This window comes from Semicossyphus pulcher, unplaced genomic scaffold (genome assembly GCF_022749685.1).
Source record: "Semicossyphus pulcher isolate SPU_LCO1_2020_fin unplaced genomic scaffold, fSemPul1.0.p SCAF_23, whole genome shotgun sequence".
In the NCBI taxonomy this organism is placed as follows: domain Eukaryota; kingdom Metazoa; phylum Chordata; class Actinopteri; order Labriformes; family Labridae; genus Semicossyphus; species Semicossyphus pulcher.
In genome coordinates, this window is record NW_027211697.1 from 9516582 (window position 1) to 9536241 (window position 19660).

At 44.6% G+C, this 19660-nt stretch overlaps 1 long non-coding RNA gene across 1 annotated transcript in view; it reads right to left on the bottom strand.

Annotated features, from left to right (window-relative positions):
• The window catches only part of LOC138603077 (uncharacterized), a 54836-nt gene extending 35475 nt beyond the window's left edge, over window positions 1-19361 (bottom strand). Inside the window, exon 1 of the long non-coding RNA XR_011309229.1 lies at window positions 18786-19361. This is a non-coding gene — a long non-coding RNA (uncharacterized lncRNA). The remainder of the gene's footprint in view (window positions 1-18785) is intronic.
• Window positions 19362-19660: the final 299 nt, after the last annotated feature.

Genomic DNA, 19660 nt, shown 5'->3' on the forward strand with positions numbered 1-19660 from the left:
ACTCTGTCAGTAACTTCTGCGACTTCTTGTCTTCTCAGCTACAAATTCCGCCCGTTTCCGTCCAAGCAGCGCTCCAACATCATTCCTAATTTGTAAGAGGCAAGTTTGATAAACAGACTGAATGAGTAACAGATACAATAAAGACCTAACCACCGTAACATCTTCACTGTTTATTCACCCTGTTCCTGGCACATATGTGACGTCAGACGGTGACGCAGCAGAAAAAACACAGACAGGTGTGTACTTCACTGGCAATGGGAAAAGAGACAATCGGCATCTATAAGCAGGTCTTCCCAGCTTTGAAAAACCTGCGTCAACTCGCTAATTTTGATGGGAAAGTTGTATTTAAGAAGGCTTTTGGTGACCTAAACATCTGGTTTTCAATCATGCTCCGTCTTGAAGTTTAAAGTCCAACCAAACACATTAGCAGCTGATGTTAACGATGTCCACACTCCCACCGCTTCTACCTCCTTCTCTTGAAGATGTGCCAGTCAGAGCAATTTACTGCTGGTGTGTGTTTTCGTAGGATGCTCCCGTTCTTGATGACACTCTTCAGCCACAGAGCAAGGCATTGTGGGTAAAGTACAAGGAGAGACGCAATTGCAAACAGGCCACAACAAACTTTCTGCATACAAAGTTGCCCCTTCGGTGTGAACCTTCCCACACAAGTTCATTCTGGTCGGGAGCCAGTCAGTTACCTCGATCAGAACCTCGCCCTCTTTCTTCCCGTCTCCATTTCGCTCTCTCTGTACTCTCCTTGTGTCTCATAACAAGACGGAGCATGCTCACTGTAAAGCTCTTGGGGGGTGAAAGGGATTGGGAGATTAAATTTATTTTGAATTCCTTCCCCTTAATGTGGCAATTACCCCCCTTTCCCTCCCCTCTCCCTCACCTCTTCGCTCCTCTCCCAGCAGCACAGCACGGAGTCTGTTCCAAAGCATTGATGTTTTGTACACAGAAAGCATTTCTTTCACCTCCAGCTGAATCTCAAACTTCACAGAAAAAAAACGGTCTTCCAATCATGCAACTTAAGGCGGATTAGACGTAGGTGTACGGCTGGAAAGGTGGGTGCTTTCTTAGTTTTGGAGGGATCGGGAAAAAATCATCGCCACTTATCACTTTGTATGCATCTATGACAATGAAATGCACACAAAATTGAAATTGATTTTCTCTCACTTTTATAACCACAAACAGAGATTTATTTCCTGAACTTGACGTTGTTTACCGCTGATAAACTCGAGGCTTTCACTCGTTAAACCGGTCTTGTGAAATGAAGTTTTCCTCAACGAGTCAAAAGTAGCTGGCTAAAGCTTTAAAACTCATAATTCTATGGATCCTAATCACACCGTTTTGCCACGTCATAAGCCAGGTCATTTGTGACTAATCTTAGTAAGCAGATCAGAATCTGTGTACGTGTAAGTGTGTGTGTGTGTGTGTTTGCAGTGCGAGATGCTGCCGTGCCATTTATTCCTGCATCCGACACAAAGGTCAGCAGTGCTAGAGTTGCAAAAGTGTCTGATTGTGACGTCAAATTCGGGATCTGAATACCTTGTGTAACAAAAACCCGAGCGGGAATGTGAGATTCCTCGACTCAATTTCTGGTCCCGCTTTTCAGCGCTTTGCAACGGCTCCCCTTTGGGGAATGAGTCCAAACCAAAAGGCTCCATTTCCCCCCTTTTCTTCGGTTTGGAGGGCCAGTCACAACCCCCCTTTTCACTGCATTTTCACACATTCAATGCATCCAAAATGGTCTCGTTTTCTATCAAGTAAGCTTCTTAATTGACACTTCCATACAGGGGGGGATTAGGTGATAAGAGGGGGTAAAGAAAAAGAGTGAAAGCAAAACAAAAAGAGGAAGTGAACGGTCAGTTTGGAGGGGTGGCAGGACACCAGAGGATTACCTCTGTCATCTATTCTGTGATAAAAATACATCTTTAGATGTGAGACTTTGTGAGGCGTCCAAGAAAAACTCGAACTATCAGGCACTTTGGAGGGACCCTCGCTCTAGGAGAGAACAGAGGAAGGCCCCTGCAGCGAGGATTCAGTATTTCCTCCACCAGTACCCACATTTAAGACGCTCCAAGGACCTGAAACTCTTTCCGTAGGCCTGTCTTGGATGTTCTCTAACAAGTTGGCTCACATCTCTCCTTCTCCCTGTTTCTTTATGTTACTTTACACAGCTGCCCAGGGCCTTAAATATTATGTCATCACGTCATTCTGCAATCTCATAATCTGTTCTTTCCATTGTTTGCCGAGCTGCCAGTATATTCTACGATTTGCAGTACAAACAAGGAAAGGAAGGTCGTAAAAAGAAGGTTTTCGTGCTGTTCCGAGATCTCCAAACTCTTTAGAGCAAAGCTGTAGAATGACTAAGTACAACTGGGACTGATATAGTCTAAAACCTGTGAGCGCACACACACACACACACACACAGGCGCAGAGTGCCAGCTGTGCCACTGACGTAGGTGGAGTCCGAGTATCAAGCCAACACAGGCCTTTATAATTGTGCTAGATTTATAGGTGTGGTGCCTTGTGTTCTATATCTAATTACAGATTTTTACAATGATAGCATGTTAAATGAAATGTAATACAAGAGTGCTAGAACCATTGCTTTGGCCGAGACATGGCGGCCCGTGAAGCCCTACCCTTTTAATTTACCCATATAGTGTTTCAGCAGAAAGGGCAGATATGCTTCCTCCTCAGGGGTGCTGAGGCAGAAAAGCAGACAGGAAACTTTTATCTCTCAGTCTTTCCTTCCCTAAATCTGTCTCTCATTTTCAGGCTTATCACTCCGTTCTGTCTCTCTGAGCTCCCTCTCTCCTCTCCTCTCCTCCTCCGACCCCTTTTTCTCAAAGGTGTGCATTTTCTTTTATCTTGCATTTCACAAACAAAGGAGCTATTTACATGCCTCTAACAATGTTTAATAAGGTTCAGACTAGTAAAAAATGTCCCGCTCCGACTCGAGGGAAATTCCAGCTGAGGATGACAGGGGCTGCGGGGTAGTGGGAGGGGCTTTGGGGCAGAACGGTGGGAGGGATGAAAGTGGAGCCCCATCTCTTTTTGATGGATTGGTACAGACATGGGGAAACTCTACACGCTGTTTATTTGACCATGCTTTCCGTACGCACGTATCATATTAAAAACCACAAGTGTCGGGAGAGGAGTCAGAAGGACCTTCCCTCAACAATACGCGAGCTGTCGGGGCTGAGTCGCTCACCTACACTCTGCTGTCACACGGTGAAGCTGTCATGTAGGCAAATACATGTAAGCATGTGGACATATGCATGCACACACACACACACACACAGAAAGTAGATTCACCTGTGCATCTGTCAGTCGTCGCTGTAATCTTCAATCCGACACCTGGCGATCAGCAAACAATTATAAAGCCATCAAGCAAGCAAATCCTGGTGGTGTTGAAACCGTGATAAAAACTGTTGGCAGATTTCACACTGTAAACTGGAGCACTGCATCTCTTATAGAATACAGACTCATTTAAAGTTTATCTGCAGTGAAATTCTCATAATCAAAAGCATGCTGACATTTGTCATGAAAATTAAACTTCACAATGCATCAAAAAGCATTTCAGCTGAGCTCCGTGGGCCCGCACATTTGCACAACAGATGTCATTAAAGCAAAGCAAGAAAAGCTGTGGACACGAGGGAGACAGTTGTGTTTCCTAATCATGACAGAATATCCAAACTATTCATCAGTAAAGACACCAGATTGCACAATTAATGAATTAAAAATTACTATATTCAGTCCAAGATGATTTCTTAAGAAAAGTTAAAGTGGTAATCTTGAGGATCTCAGTTTCCTTCTCTTTGGCGACACCTATGGCGATAAACGGTAATTGCGGGAGCACACTTGCTGCATGTGTGACGTCCACGGTTTGTTCCGGTTGTAACTCTTGATTGTCGCTTTCCTTTTTAGACTGTTTGCCTTCATCTGAGCGTCGAGTTTGTTTCTTTTTCTTTGGATTTTCACTTCTTGTTGAAGTTGTATCTGTAGTCATCGATCTTTTCTTTGTTTGTTCAGCCATAGTAGATTACTGTTGACTCGCAACACTTGCAGAGACCGGAAAAGCAGCCGCTTAGCTCCGCCTACCCTCTCCGGCAGACCAACCACTGCTGGCTGATGGAAAACGCGTCACCAACTGGGCGCCGCTTGTGATTTTCAGGGTCATAGGCTCAATCACCATCGTGTTGCCTCATTCGGCGATAGACAGTGACTTAACAGACATTTATTTAAATGAAAATCACTTCAAGACCACCCATATATAAAAGCTGTGGCTCTCCCGTCCAATCGCATATCACGGATCAGACTGTTTATGAGACGACCTGTAAAGACCAGAGGCAAAGGCTCAGCCACATGTTTTACCGCTCTGTTTGAATAATCAGGTACAAGTAAAACAAACAGCTACAGAAGGGATGTTTAGCAGGGAGCTCAGGATCCAACTCGGGGTAATAAGTGTTCATTAGTTTTAATAGCCCGGCTCCAGGAGCAAATGAAATGAAGACCAGGAGACCACATCCAGCTAATGTAAATAAACCCAGAATCTCCTCCACTGTCTGTCCTGAACGTTTTCTCTCACTTTACAAATCGGGCAAGAGTAGAGCAGGAGCTGAAAGATTCTGATGGAAAAAGTACAGCAGGTATGAATGAAAAGATGTCAAGGTATTGTGTGATTCTTACCCGCCCTCTGGGTTCAGATACAGAGTAAATAATTATTAAACTACATCTGGGTTTCTTTCTGGTTTTTAAGTGCTATGCTAAGACTGCAAAGTGTTGAAATACAAATGTGCAAGACACGAGTCAAGGATTGTTTAATCTTCGGTAAAAGTCTAAAAATATGTATCTCCAATGACCCGGCGGTTATGTTTTAAGCCTATGTTAGTCCATTAAGCAGATGCTGGTGTTTGGTGGTACATCTTGATTCCACCTGAGCCCGGGGAGAGGCGGTGAGGCCGGGCCCAGCGGTCCAGATGGCCCCCCCAGCACAGGCCTGAACATAAACATGGCTTGGGTCTGGTTGAGGAGAGGGAGACCCCGTTTATTTATGGACATGTCTGGGTCTGGGACACAATTATAGAAAGATAGATAGAGGAGGTGAGAGACAAAGGAAAATGGCAGGAGAGTGGGGAGTCCAAGCTGACACATGTGGACGGCTGCCAGTTTGGTCAGACAGTTGTGAGATCTGGCCCACCTACACGGCAGTAGCTGGATGTGAGTCAGAGTATGTGCAAGGTTAAATGTGCCCGATCGCAGATGCTGTTCCTTCTTATCTACAGACTCGGTCCAATGTACAAACTGTAAAGTAAGGAGGAAATGCAACAACTCGCACCTCTGAGGAACTAATCGATCTCTCCGTGACGTCAAACGCACCACAAACAAGCCCAGGTATTGGCTGCAAGGCGGCAAAAGTAGAGTGAGGGTGTGAAGCCGGGGAATTCAAAGAATTTTCCCGTGTGCTTACCGGTAAAACCAAGCCCACTGTAGGGTTACGAAAGCATGGCTGAGTCGAGGTTCTTTTCATCTTTGCTGCTCGCTCCTCAACTATATCGGCTCAATCTAGATTTTTACAATAGGGCTTTACAGCTTAATAGCCTGGCTGCAGAAACCCAGACATCGTAAGGTGTTTTTATGGCTCTTGCAGCTCCTTTATGACTGTGCCAAATGTCATTGCTGTACTGTACAATGCAGAGGCAGGTAGGTCTTCAGAGGAGGAGGTGGACAGTTATTTTATCTTTCATAATGAGTGCAGGATCCAGGAAATAGACCAGGGGAATGTGGTCAGGATGAGGAAGGCTTGATGAGTAGATCATTGGCCCTGGTGCACACATGCGCACACGGTTTGGACTAAAAGGCCGCAGCATAAACTACTCTGGCACCTCATGTGTTTTCTGTTGCCTTCACAAAACAACTATCCAATAAAAAACAACAAGTTACACACTGAGTCGAGCCTCATGAGAGAGTCTGCAAGATGTTTTTCCTTCTCGGGGATCTTTTTTGTGATGTTCCGGTAAGTATAATGTTGCACAATATAAAAAAATAAGGTACACATACGTCATACCAGAGCGTCTTTTCTCAGTGACATGATTAATGTCAGAATGCACTTTGGCGTAGTTACAACATTGCACAGTGCAATAAAACTAGGTGATTAGCACGGTGGCCTGACACAGCATGTACACACTCATGCACACAGTGGAGTATAAACATTACACAATCACACCAAACATATGAGCAGCTTCAGCTAATTAAGACCACGCTGCCTTTTAATGCCTGTTTATATGCGACTCTTAAATGAATGCTGCCCCTGCAGCTCCTTCCAAAACAGCTCAGTCAAAGAGGGGAGGGAGGGAGCTGATAGGGAAAGTGGGACGAAAATTACAGTAAAGGGGGAGCTGGTAGGTCACCCTGCAGCAGCCCATCGTAAAGGTCACGTTTTGATTGACATCTGCCTGGCTCCGCATCCATGCATGTGACAATCAGTGTTATGCAGCCTTAAATAGTATGTTTGACTCTTCTGCTTCAAAAACAGAGGAGGGTGCAGACGCCCGGCTGTCTGAAAAATGTTATTTCAATCAGTCACTGAATGGTGATATGCCGCATTGCTATCCTTATCATAGTTAGTAGTTAGCATATGCATTAAAGGTTAGCTGAGGTGCCACTATTTGTTCTCAAAGCTATGAATGCAATGCTAAATGATAGCTCTGCAGCGTTAGCTTGTGCCATATTATTACGGAAAGAAACTCCCTCCGGCGACGCACAACACCCGCCACCAAAAATAGATCAGCACCTGCACTAAACTCCCTCAGCAGAAAATAGTCCCTCACTAAACTCCTGCAGCAGAAAACAGTCTCTCACTAAACTCCTGCAGCAGCAGAAAACAGTCTCTCACTAAACTCCTGCAGCAGCAGAAAACAGTCTCTCACTAAACTCCTGCAGCAGCAGAAAATAGTCACGCAGTAAACTCCTGCAGCAGAAAGTAGTCCCTCACTAAACTCCCGCAGCAGAAAATAGTCCCGCACTAAACTCCTGAAGCAGAAAATAGTCAACAACAGCTGATACTCAACATCCATGGCCTTCTGTGATCACCTGGTGTCATTAATTATTAGTCGTGGATGGTGCTAAAGCTTGGTGTGCACAGCCGTATAACCACACCTAATTGAAGCCTAAAAGGCTTTAGAATTTTAAATGATTGAAACTACTTTTAAATGTAACTTTTAGATGTTTACTGTTATGTACATAAGAGCCATATTTGCATAGTTTGAAGGCTGTTGTGGATTTGGGTAGTGGCTCTATCAATAAAGGTTTGTAAAAGCAGTTCAGCCCCTGGATGGAGTTTTCTATCTTTTAGCAAACCTGCTCATTAAAAGATATGAGTAATGTACACCAAGATATCTGAGGCATAAAGATTATCAAACGCGCTAAGCTGTTTCAATTTCTTTGATCTTGATGATTCAGTGAGCGAGGCAAAAGGAACTTTAATACCTCTCAATCAGTACCATGTGGGGCTTTATTGGTGTGCTGCTGCCATTCTTGCTGCCTTGGCGGGCATGAAGGACGCAGAGACCCAGGGGGCAGAGGGACTGGCCATCGCTCGCTCACATCGTTAAAGTCGATAAGCTGGCAGCAGGCAGGAGGGAAACCTGCCATCAGTAACCACAAGGTCCCCGACCACCTCGCTCACATTTTCCAAAACCTTTTCTCAATCTGCTCTTTGCCCCTTCCAGAGCACAGGCCCGGTGGGTCTGACGCATGGTGCCGCAGCTCTGGGAGAGGGTGGAAAAAGTCCAACCTCACCTGAGTGACCTTTGACCTGTCCTCAAGGCCACCAGGCTCTCCTTCAAGCCTCTGAGTAGCAGTAAACATGCAACTTTGACATCAATACTTCCACATACCTCCCTGCCTTTACAGGCCACATACTACATATAACGTAGAATTAATACAGAATTTTAGAAATGTCAATGTTGTAATGATATTTGGAGGTGGATTACACATTTTAATATGCACAGATTGGGGACACAAGGTTTGGATTTCAAGTTGCAGCTTGTGTGGACTTGGGGATTAACTGAGAAGGTGGTGTAGGCAGATGTGTGTGTGTGTGTGTGAGGTAGAGACAGATGTCTGCAGAGGCTAGGTTGGCAGAGTTTACAGTGACAGCGCGGGCTTTGTAAACGAACAGAGGAACACACACAAACATACGTACCCACCTCACACAAACTCCCCTCCTTACGCCACACCACACTGAAACCCAAGCTAACAACAGACGCTCACCGCCGCTGATGTCCTCCTTTGTGTGTAGAAATGTGTGTGCACGCACATGTGTCTACGAGTCGAGCTCCACACTCCCTCTTTGCAGCTGCCGAACCCGACACACGTGCACCACATATAAGCTGCTACTGATTGAGAGCTGCAGCAAAGATTGGGGGTGGCAGCATGAGGGGAAGACGTAGTTATTCATTTTCATTGCACTAGGGTTTCCCCTGTTTCTAACTGGGGTATTGCCAATGTTACCCACAGAGGCCTTTCGGTGTTAGAGAGGAGGTTACCCAGAGGAAGGGTGAAGCACCGTTGCAAAGCACAGAAAGCGGGGGTAGGGGGGTGCTACCTCTCGTACGTTAAGAGGGCCTGTAAAGGAGCTGCAGCCACTAACAACACCCCATTAACGTGAACCACAGGGAGCAAAGACACACAACCATAAGAGGTAGTTATAGAGAAAGGCCCACCATGTAATGCTTTATTGCACTGCTGCAAAATATGGTTAATGTAACAGCCAGCATGTGCATTCTGAGGTTTAAAATGTGAAAAATACAGCTAATGAAGAAATGTGTTTCTTAAACTACTTGCAAAGTACAGAAACACAGAGAGTCAGGAGTTGATGATTAACCTGAACAGTAGACGGAGGTTTACCTGCGCCATCGACTAGACAGATAATACACTCAGACTTCCTCCTCTGTATCGCTACCAAAGCTCCACCTCGCTCTACCCACCCTGCCATGCCTCTACATATTGTCTGCAATAAACGTCAGCTTGGGAAAAACATGGATCTCTTCCCTTAAGGCAGGTGAGGTATTACAGTACCTGCCTGCCTGCCTGCCACGGACACGTCTGGTCAGGTCTCCGGCTCGGCTCGCCCGCGGTAGCTGTTATCAAAAGCTGCTGACGGATTTAGATGATCGATTGTTATGAAGAGATGAGCAATTTTGGAGAGCTCAGAGGAGATGGGAAAGATAAGCAGCTGGGAGCAGTGTTGCAACAATTGACTTCTGTTGTGGGTTAGCAAATGCCACTCTGAAAATGAATGAGATTTGACACAGGTGCTAATGTCAACAAGCTCTGCACAAAGACCTGGAGGGAGCGTGTGGGCCCTGCAACGTGCACTGTCACTGAAAAGAAAGCAGGGTCAGAAGCAAAGTAAAGCTCTGATAAAGTGAACATTGGTTACGGTGAGAAAGAAAGCATTAGATGTGCACACAAACTATTACAAAGGTTATGCAGAAGGCTGTGCTTGTGTTGGTGCGCAACTTCATCGCTCCGCTCCTTAAGGTGGCTAAAGTCCCCTTAGTGACGAACCCAAAAGGAAAAGAAATCTGATTAGCTGTAGATTATGCACAACTTGAAATACCAGTACACTTGCACCAGTGCAAGAGGTGTGGCTTTGTGTGTAAAGTACACACACTGTACAGAGACACAAATGCACTTTGCTTATACCTTAAAGACAACATCGTACTCATACATGACATAAAGTATGATCATGAACTGGATGCATCGAACACTTAGATAAACGATCCATTCATGATCACAATAATTTTTTTTTGCATAACGACAGGAACCTGAATAACTACATAGTATGAAATCTGATTTTCGGAGAGCTTTGGGCAGCGTTCAACAATGTAGTTCACACCCTGAGAGGAAACAAAGGCCTTCCAGAACCCGAAGAGAAACCCTGATTTTACATTTTTAAAAAGGAGTTGAATGTGCCGTGCTCAAATTCAGATCTGAATGCATGGAATACTTTTGATACAACCACGTGCATGAAACAGCAAACAGCCTGGGCACAATGTGCCAAACAAATAGCACAAAGCCACACACACATACTGAACACCTGTGGGAACTAAACTGTATTGTCACCCAATCATAAACTGCCCCACCTGTATCTAAATCATGTCACCTGCATCTCTCTCTTTCATTCTCTGCGTTCTGTAATGTCTGGAGTTCGTAGGGGAGGAGTGAAGCCAACAAAGAGGTGAACTTGCCAAGTTTCTGTATCATGAATCAAACGGGCAGCTTGTTTGCTGTTTTCACACAGAAATTCAGCTCTTCCGGTTTTTCCTGCTCGGCTACACCGACACACATTTAGAAAAGTAGATTCGAAACTTTTATCAAAGTAAATCAAGATGAAGGAATACAGAATAATTCCAGCAATCATCATGAAATGCCGCACAACATAAACTCTGCAGCTTCAACAGCATGTTTGCTAATAAGGCCGGAAAAGGGTTAGGAGCGACAGATGTACAGAGTGAGCAGTTGGCTTTATTGAAGTTCACTGGGGGTTTATCAGCGTCGGTACACACAGAGGCACACGGCCACTTTGATCTTCAAAGGGAGATGAGCAGGAATGAGGGGCAATAAGAAGATAATAATGCCAATCTGATTCAATTACCCCAGAGATCACAGGGTTACTCCGACATGCTAAGTAACTTTTACTTTCTAGAGGGGGGGACTGTATTTCATGTTACCACAGTGCCATCTAGTGGTGACATTTGAGACTGACTTTTAGTGCACTGGAGAGACTTTTACCTGTTAAAGCTTAACTTTTCTTACTACATTAAAATATAAAGACGATGAAAATTAAGTATAAAGCGTTTAAGGAATACAAATACTAATCACTGAATCTTAATATTTTATATCTTAAGCAATATGACCATTGTGGATATCTACTAAAACAAAAAGAGAACTGCTCTATGCACTGTGGAGGACATGGTTGCTGCTACATATTCACAGTCTTATGCAAGAGTGACCCCTTGTGGGTAATGTAGTCAATAGCTTTGCCATAACATTGCACACACTTAGAAAAGAAAGAAGCTCTGTGGTCACATGCAGCCAAGCCGAGAGCAGGATAACACAAGCACGGAAGGTGAAGTTTGTACATGAGCATGGTTTGACCTCAAGATAATGTTCCAAACTGTACAAAGTGTACAGAAACATTTTGTTGACACTAAAGAAAAACAATTACATCCAACTAAACCTGTATTTTATGCTTTTTTGTCATGTTTGTAACAGTAAGTAGGCAAGCAGTGAAGTCATTCACTCTGTCTCCAGACAATGAACAAACACTGACCTCTAGTGGTAAGACAGGAAGTAACATGTTTTTAAAACCATTTGAAGAATTGAACTTGACCTTCATGAACTTCACGTTTTGTTAGTTTGTAGAAAATATTACTAAAGGAACATTAAGGAAAAATACTATACTAATTATCTACTATATAATTAATGCTAATACTAATGCTATCACTATACCTTAGTTTCTAGATTTAACCCACCTTAACACATAAACCTTTCCAAAATATAACTATTACAGTGTAATAAATGTCATGTCAAACTTCATGCTCTGTATTTTCAGCAGAACTGAGATCCCATTAAATACGTTTGTCAGAGTTTTTCTTTCCCTAAGTTGAGACACAAAAGGTTATGCACTGCATTTACTGTGCACCAACCAGCTGTATGTATGTCACACTCCTTCAGCAACTCAGTTGGATCGGTTTGATAACAGATGGTTTGAAGCCCAGTATGTCTCATGCAGATGCTGAAGGGAACCTTGTATGAGACGCAGAGGGCTGTGGCAAATCAGCTATCCTTGTTCATAAAACGTCTTTTCTTCACAAAAAGGATTTATATTCAGTTAGTTACTCATTGTAAGATTTCACAAAAATGTATTTATTGTAATTAATTGTAATGTTTGGGGTTTTTTTCAAATGTGAATTCATGAAAATTGGACAGACGTGTGATACACAAGCTGCTTTCAGGTGCAGCCTTCATTGTTCCAGATGATCCTAAAGATTGTGTGAGAGGTCTATATTGGATATAGAGTTAGGAAAGGGTTCATACACAAAAAACACAAATGTTTTGGTCTTGCTCGAAGCTTCAGAACTATTGCAGAGGGGTTAAATGTTCAGACTGATGGCTGCCCTTTGCTAGCAATTTCTAGTGTGCCTAGAGTCCTGCTCCCTTGTAAAACTGCAGTGTCTGACATGATCACTCTTTCCTCTTGCTCCTGGCCAGAAGAAGGATTCTCTTGTCCTGGAAATCTCCCACTCTGCCTCTACACTCTGTGTGACACCATGTACTTTCTCTAGTTAAAGGGTCGACGGGCTCATTCTGTAAAAGGTGGAAACTTTTTCACTTATTTTCAGAACTTGTCCGTTACCCCGCCCCGATTAGGATGAATAAGCCTTACACTGCCTGTTTTCTCATGTGTCAGGACGTTTGGAATTCATGGTGATACATGTACTTCAACTTTTACATCAAGGTGATCCCGGAATGTCAGATCAGCAGCGGCCTCTTGTGGTCAAAATACAGAATTAGATCAAAAATGCTCCAATCACAGCCCCATGGCCTTAAACATTTTCTGAACAATGGCGGCAGTCCAAGCGCAGTGGACCGAGGAGAAGGAACTCATACTGATAAAACTCTGAACTCTGAATTACTCTGAATGTGTGGAAAACATCTATCAGGAAAAAATAGAATTGAATATAAACTAAAAACACATTTGAGATGGTTTATTGCTGTGAAATTTGTCAGTGAGCAGATTTGTATTAGAGCCTTTGAGCTAGCTTAAATTGCGGTTGTAGCAGGAGTTGCTATGGTAACGCCGTAGTTGGGAGTGGAACACAGGAGTACAGAAAGATAGGCCTGTTGCCCTGTGTCTCATCATGCTGCTTGTTGATGTTGACGCTCTGTTGATGTAAAAGTTGATCACCGTGTATCACCACCTTTACTCTACGTGACTTGACTTAAATTAAAGCATCTTCATGGTCAGATGGGTTTCTGTTTTTATGTTCTGTTTTGTAGTGGTTGTTTTTTTTTTTTTTTTTTAATCATATATATTTTATTTAGCACAGTTGTTTGAATGTATTTATGTTATTATTATAATGTTGTTATTTTTATGGGAGGTGTAATTCTCAAAAATCCTTGATGTTGTGCACCCTTGCATTACTGTTTGTGGTAACTTCTTTGCATCCTACACGCATCAAGAAAGGGTTGAAACATTTTTTAAATCAATCAATCAATCAATCAATCAAATAATCATTATCACTGGGACAGTTGAATGTAGATTTAGTTTATAAGAAGCATGTTTCTATATTCTAAGTAAATTAGGCAAATGTTGTATTTAATATATGCAGAATTTATGTTTTTATTTCTATGGGTGGTGATTTCTGAGCATACCTGACATTGGAAACACAAACAGCTGAAAAAAAAATCTGTTCAATTAGCACCACACACCTTCAGTGGCCAACAGAGGAACTACAGCCTAAAAGACTCTCACATCAACAGACAACAGTCTGTCATTGAGTACTTTGTCCAAAAGGGGGCAGCAGAGTCCAACAAATACACATGTCCACTGACAGTATGGCCCCCGTTTCTCAATCCTTTTTTCCTACAAGATAAAGACTTTACAGGAACATCATATAACTCAATGTCGTTTTTTGTCTTAGTGCTTTCTATCAGTTTATGATAAGATTTTAATCCTCACAAACGTAATTTAAAATCCAATCTGCCGCAGCCCTCAGAGGAACACAGCCGTCTGTCTCTTCTCCCCAGCCTGTGAATGAGTGATGACCTGTGATGACAGCCTGACGTCTGGACAGCCTCCAGTTGATTTAGCTGTCATCGCAGCACTTTGGCTCTGCGTGCTTATCTGTTCCTCTGGTCAGAGACGCTGACAGCCACTTCTTCCACGGCATGTCTGACAGACGCACAGGGCCCACTGTGGTAGCTTAACCATGTAGCATAAAACATAGGAGCATCTATCCTCCAGCTACCCGATCTGCAGCTTTTATGTGACGTGATAATTTGTGTGCCCTTTCTAAATGTCAGGGCTTTAACCAGTCCACTGTAATTGCACTTTTTGTGAAGAATGGGTGTAATTCGGCCTCATTCAATCCGTCAGACAAAGCAAATAAAAACATACACGCACTAAAAGCTGTCAGCCTCACACGGATCTCCTGCACAGGGGTAGGATTTAAGGCACACACACACACTAACACACAGCCGTCTGAGGAGCCTGGTGGTCTGCTGTGTCCCGGGGAGGTCACGCAGGAAATTTCACGCTCCTCTTCACACTGAAAATGTCTCCTTTATCCTCCCCACTGAGAGCCAAAGAAAAGGGAAGGGGAGTGAAAGAGTGGATCGAATGGAGAAAAAAAAAAAAGAGGGAGACCCAACTGCTGAATGAGGATGGCTTACTTGTGTAGGTGCGACTAGCCGCGTTGCAATGGCAACACGCACCCAGGCAAAGTAAAGGCCGAACATGGTCACAGGTTCGGTGGAATGTGACATTTGTGGGAGCGGGACACAAAAGGGAGGAATTTTCCCTCCAAAACGAGAGGTGAAAAAAAGAACAAGTGGGGTCAGTTTGAGAGGAAACAGAAGGAGGAATGTGTGGTATTTAAACCATCGCGAGATTTTGTTTTTGTGCATGCAAGAAGACACCCGGGGGTCTACACCTTCTAGCTGCACATGCATCGACAGTGGGAAAATAATGCATGCATTATATTCTTTGCATCTCTTATTCTGCAGATGTGAAGCGTCCTTGTCGTAAGGTGGGTGTTGCTTGCAGACTTCCTGAGTTTGAAAGGAGTGCTGTCTGTCTGCGCTGACAGAGATGCCCCTGTGCTGCACTGTGTGTCTTTGCTGTTTGTTGAGGCCAGTCCTCCACCCATCTTTCCGTCACCTTTCTATGCTCGGCGTGGCTTCTTATGCTCTTGGATGTTTGGAGGTCAAGGAGAGAAGGGATAGCAGAGAAAGTCGGGGGAAGTATCCCAGATTGTATCACCCAAAAGGGAATGGAGTTAAAGGTCTAAACACCAGGTGCACAGAGAGAGCTTTATCAAAGAGGACGAGCTTTAAGTGTCACACCCGGGGGGCATCATTTTGAAGAATCCCCCACTCATGTTCAGCACTTCCTCTAAAAAGCACTCTGCCACACTCTCACTCAAGCTGTCTGTCTCTCTCAGCCCTCTCACTTCCTGCGAAGTCCCAAAGCAGTTACTCCTTCACACACATGCCACCCTCTAAGTTGTGGTTTCCCCTGTAGGAAATCAGCAATCTGCTTCCATTACCCCACCAGCATTTACTCCTCCTCCTCCTCCTTCTCTCTCATATTCCCTTTACCCCCCACCTCCCTGTTTAAACAAAGCATCTCTCGCTCATGAGCATCATTAGAGGGAGAGGAGACAATTGCTGGCAGGCCAGTGGGAAGAAAGCAGCACACAGACAATGTGGCAGGAGGCCAGAGGAAAAGAGAAAATAGCTAATTAGTCTGAAGCGGTGGTCTGGTGTCATGGCATCGCAAAGGTTATGGCTTTGTGTAGCATGATAGACGTGCTAGTTTGGTGTGTATTACTGAATGCATTCGCCCGGTTATGAAGTTAGCATTTTGGAAGTCTTGTGCATTGTCAAACTCAAGGCATATCCTGAGGAGATGACCACTCACAAAACAACTTTGCTTTTGTGCCAGATCACTAATCAATTCGCCCCAATTTCTTCCACAATCTGTGAGAATCCATCACCAAACTCGCAGCGAGGAGAAAATCACAAATGGAGGGAAAATCAGCAAAGCCCTGAGAGAAAAAAAAAAACACACACACTTTTACACAGAGCTTTCAAAAACCTCTCTCCTTCTCCCTCTCTCTCACACACACATAAACACATAGGCACAAACACATACACCTCGAAACAAAGGTGCCATTTTACTCAGGAAGGGTCAGCAGTTCTCTCCATCAGACAGGGGCTTGTTCTTGGTCAGAGGCTGCTGCCCAATCTCAGGCCACCCTCCCCTGGCTCCACCGGCCCCCTCTGGCCCCCCTCTGGCCCCCACCACCCCGGAGACAAGCTCCCCATTGTTCCTGCACTACTAATAAATGACAGTTCTCCTGTTCAGACAAACTTTAGAGCCCATTCTAAACACACGCAGGGTAAATGGCGCTCTATATGAGAGGATACACTCCAGCTTTTAGATATTATAGCTCATTAGAAGGTTATCTGACACTAATGATTTGAGCTTTTTGCCCCTGCAGACCTGCTGAGGTAATGCTGAGGGCAAATTTGCAACAAAAACAGGGTGTAGTTAATGCGTAATAAATGCTTCTATTGCTTTCAATTTACATTTAAGCGGTCATGACTTCGAGACTCGGTTCACCTGGAGGTCACGCTGCTCCGTCTGCGTTGTCACCTGCGTGCAATGTCACGTACAAGCAGCAGACACCGAGCTCGGTCAAGGCCAAGCAGGGACCCCGAGGCGAGGCGGCGAGGCTTAAGTTTAGACATGATAAATCACCACTCGACCTAAGCTCATAAACACACCATTAACACGCTCGACCACAGCAACTCGATCTGTTTACCTGAACCGCTGTGCAGGGGACCTGCGACCTCAGGCAGGCCTGTATTAGCACGCCTAAGGGAGCCTGGTGCACGTCGCTGGAGGCCGGGATGTCTCAAAGCTGTGTGAGGTCATTTTCCAGCACTTTGGGCTCGCTCGCAGAGAGACATTCTTTAATTCTAAGGAGCAATCATTGCATAAGACCACTGGCATGGAAAGAGTGTGTCTGTTCAGCTTGAAGTGTGTGTTACCTAAATTGGCCCTGCAACCTTTTAAGGTAACAGAAACATCTGCAACTAGTATAGTAGAAAACAGAAGACAAGTGATGAGGAAGTTCCTAGAAATGTTGAAGGAGTAAATACAGGGTTGTTAAGTGAGTCCGACCCTGCTGTGTATACGTCTCTGTACTGCGGTTCACCACAAGCGTATCATATGACAGCCCAGCCAGCACACTCAGCCCTGTGAGAAAGCAAATTCCAGCTTTGCTATTCTCAGCTATGGGCCGAGACATAAACAAAAGTGCCCACATTAAAAAAAAAAGTGCATGTACTGTAATATTCTGGCGGCTTTGATGTCTAACGGATAAGTCTGAGCGAGACAGGCGAGTTGTACGAGAGGAGAGTGGGCGTGCATGGGTGTATCTGGAGCTAACGCAGCACAGGAGGGGTGATGTTGGCAGCGTGCGGGACAGATGCAGGGCGAGCCGGGGTCACGTCGACAGACATGCTCTCCCGCTCCGCCGTTCAAACGACAAAAGGAGGAGGAGGAAGGAGAGGCAGAAGTTGTGAGAAGAGGAGTAAAAAAAAAAAAAAAAGGCCCAGTGTTTAGTCAAGGCCTGCTCACTGACACAAAGTCTGTCTTTGTCTGCCTCCCAGGGTGCCAGATAAAGGAATTCTTGTGTGTCGGGGGCTCTGACCGAGTTTATTTGACACTTCAGCTCCTTTTGTGCAGCGAGTGTCCCACCGTCAATGCTGGCCATGAGAGTCACTTGGCATTAGACAGAGGGTCCCTCTTCAGTGGAGAAAGGGGGTCTTGTTTGGAGAAGATTTTTAATGGAGGGGGTGTGTGGGGGGAGCTGAGTTGGAGGGAGGGGGGGGGGGGGGGGTGCTCTGAGCTGTATACGGACATATAGTGGGGCTCTGTCCCTCTGCCCCAACAATAGGTGGAATTCTTCATCGCTACAAGGAAGTGGACGAGATTGAGGAGGGAGAGCTGAAGGGCGCAGAGAGGAGAAGGTGGACACAACGCGCGACTTGCTTGAAAACACACCTACTGTGACACATTATGTCACAGTGTGCTCGTTAAAGATGGAACATCCTCCACATAAGGTCCATCAGTGTTTACATGCACCTGTAGACTGCCCTCAAACGAAGCATCCAACTCCTGAGTGGCTTACACAGGCCATGCGTCAGGAAGCAGCAGCGTGCATGAATGACAGGCAGCTTCACATGGCAAACCCCCCCGCCCCCCCTTCCCACACACACACACACACACCCCCAGATTGACTCTCACCTGAATAGAGTCACTGTAGCAGAGGGTTGGAGGAGTAAATGTTGCTTTTCATATGTTTCCACACTGAACATTTATGCTGTACCTGGTTTTCACAACTTCTGACAAGCTCTGTGGAAGCTCTGTGGACACCTGGCACTGCAGGTGTATACATGCACGGGTAAGGGCAAGTGCACATTTAAGAATTAGATGTGTCCAAGTCATAGTGTGAACAGTCAGTTTTAAGGGTGACCTTTGCACCTAATGGACCCAGAGAATAACAGGTGAACTCCTCATATGTGCAGCAGGTCAGAGGTTCCACAAGGACTTACCTAACACGCCCCCCTCTATAGACCCTAACTTGATAGGAGTTGCCCTAAGGGATACTATGGGAGAAGGGTTTGATTGGTAACTTTAATTTTGAAGATAAGATGTAGGCCAAATGGGTGTGTAAGGAGATAATGAAAGGGACCTTTGATCTAAACATCCACTGATGAACGTTTAATTTCGATTGTGATATAATAGCCTATAAATACATGAAGGTATTCCTAACTGGGACCCCTCGCGAGCAGCCCACATAACACTGAATGTGCAACAGTTTTTACACTTCAGGAAAGTACTAACAAAACTCTTTCCTGAGAACTCATCATTACATTGCCCTCACAAGAAGTAGAAATTTCCCTCCACATACCTGCTGGATGAGGAGATGTCATTATCCAAATTGCGGCACATCTTCGGAGCATCGCTCGAAAAATATATTCCAGGATATTCCTTTCCTTGTGTCAAAATCCACCACAACAAATATCGAGCTCCACAAAACCATATCATGGCACTGGCAATGTGTGACACCACTGGCCACACTTGAACACGCGTGAAGTATCCCAAGAGACTCCTGTGTCCGCCAAACGGTTTGTCCAGCAGCTGAGTAATGGACAGCCCTCATCCCGCGTGAGAGACAGTATTTCCTTAAATCCCACAGGACGTTTTACAGCTGCAGTGTTGAATCCATCAGCTGCTGCCATCATCCAATTTTACTTTTAGTAATAATAACAACTTCTCCACGTGTGACAGCGCTGTAACGGCAGTTATTAATCCTCTTAACGCGTCCAAGGAATTATTGCGTTAATCGATCGGTGATTTGGCAAATCCAGCAGATCGATCAGCGTGATTATTTCCAGCAAGTGACAAAAGAAGCGGTTTCCTCCTGGTGGTCCAGCGCAGTGATGGTCTCCGCTGGAGTTCCAACTCTACGATGCGCTATTGTGAAGAGCCGGAGCCGCACTGAGCCATAGTTGGAGTACAGCAGCGCAGCACATGCTGCTCTCTGCTGACGTAGGCGCTCAAAGCATGATGGGATGTGGAGTTTTTGTTGTTGCTGACAAACATTTGAAAACAGGAGGGTTTGAAACTTTTAAAACGTAAACATAACATTGTGTTATTATATTACAGTGGCGGTCCGAGGTTTTAACATTGTTTTTAAAATAGCTTAATCTGTTATGTTCTTTAATGTTTTCTTGAATTCTGACATTTTATTGTTTATACTGTTGTAACTTCCTTTATTCTTTT